Source organism: Mandrillus leucophaeus, unplaced genomic scaffold (assembly GCF_000951045.1).
Source record: "Mandrillus leucophaeus isolate KB7577 unplaced genomic scaffold, Mleu.le_1.0 Scaffold721, whole genome shotgun sequence".
NCBI lineage: Eukaryota > Metazoa > Chordata > Mammalia > Primates > Cercopithecidae > Mandrillus > Mandrillus leucophaeus.
Genome location: NW_012107820.1, coordinates 103840 through 105661, shown reverse-complemented (window position 1 = coordinate 105661; position 1822 = coordinate 103840).

Here is a 1822-nt window from a genome sequence, read left to right as displayed (position 1 = left end):
CTGACCTCGTGATCCACCCACCGTGGCCTCCCAAAGCGCTGGAATTACAGGCGTGAGTCACCACGCCTAGCCTGTCCTTAGAATCTTAATGCAATGATGCTTTAGATCTCATCACTCTAATTTGGCATATCATTGCCTAATATTGCAGTTTATTTTATTATTATTGTATGTTTATTTTAAAATGAAATTTACTTTTGCCAAAAAGCAACAGACTATATATGAATGGGTTTAATTTTGAGCTATTTTGTGCCATTCATCTATTGATATATAATATATCCACAATAAAATTTATCAATTTTAAGTATACAAGTTTACAAATTTATGCAATCATTTAATCACTACCACAGACATAGCACAGAATATATCTTTACCCAGCACAGTTTCTTTATGCTCATTGCAGTCAATACCTATTCATCATGGTCCCAGGCAACCACTGATCTGCTTCCTACCACTACTGATGAGATTTGTCTTTTCTAGAGCTTCACAAAAATTAAATAACACATTATGTATTGTTTTGTTTCTAACTCCGTTCACATAGTTTAATGTTGTTGAGAGCCATCCATGTTGTGTGTTTCAATTTTTTTATTACCAAGAATTCCATGATAAGGATATACCAATACCACAACTATTTTTATTCATTAATCAATTGATAAACATTTGGGTTATTTCCAATTTGGGAATATTATGAATAAAGCTGCTATGCATTTATAAACAATTTTTTGAGTGGATATAAGTATTTCTCTTGGATAATTACCTAGAAGTTGAATTGCTGAGTTTTATTGTAAGTGTACGTTTTTTAAAAAAACATTATCACTATAATTCTAATCAGTTCACATATTAATATTACATATGCTTTAAAAAATACAAATATTTTCAAAGCTGTGTTATATACTATGATATCAAGAGTGTGGAGGTAAGTCAGGTAAATGTATGTTTATTTTTATAAGAAACTTCTAAAGTGTTTTTAAAAGTTAGTTGTACCATTTTGCGTATCCACCTGCAAAATATGAGAGTTCCAGTTTCTCTACATCCTCATTAATCCTTGGAATTACCAGTTTTTTTTATTTTAGCTGTTCTGTGGCTATATGGTGGTACATTGTCATTTTAAAATTAAAATTTCCTCAAGACTAGTCATGTGGAGAATCTTTTTGTGTCCTATGGACATTCATATACTTTTTTTTTAAATTTTTTAATTTTTTATTTTTTTGAGACAGAGTATCACTTTGTTGCACAGGCTGGAGTGCAGTGGCCTGATCTTGGCTTACTGCAACTACCACCTCCCAGGTTCAAACGGTTCTCATGCCTTAGCCTCCCCAGTAGCTGGGATTACAGGCATGAGCCACCACACCCGGCCTCATATACTTTCTTCTATGAAGCATCTATTCAATTATTTGTACATTTAAAAATTTGTTTTCTTCTTATTCTTGAGTTGTAAGGATTATTTGAGTACTCTTATTATGAATATTTTCTGCCTGTCATTGTAAATTGCCTTTTTGTTTTCTTAACGGTGTCTTTCATGAAGAAGAAGTTTTATATTTTGATGAAGTAAATTTTATCAGTGTTTATTTTATGGTTCGTGGTGACCGGGTCCTATCTAAGAAATTCTAACCCAGGCCGGGCGCGGTGGCTCAAGCCTGTAATCCCAGCACTTTGGGAGGCCGAGACAGGCGGATCACGAGGTCAGGAGATCGAGATCATCCTGGCTAACATGGTGAAACCCCGTCTCTACTAAAAAAATACAAAAAACTAGCCGGGCGAGGTGGCGGGCGCCTGTAGTCTCACCTACTCGGGAGGCTGAGGCAGGAGAATGGCGTAAACCCGG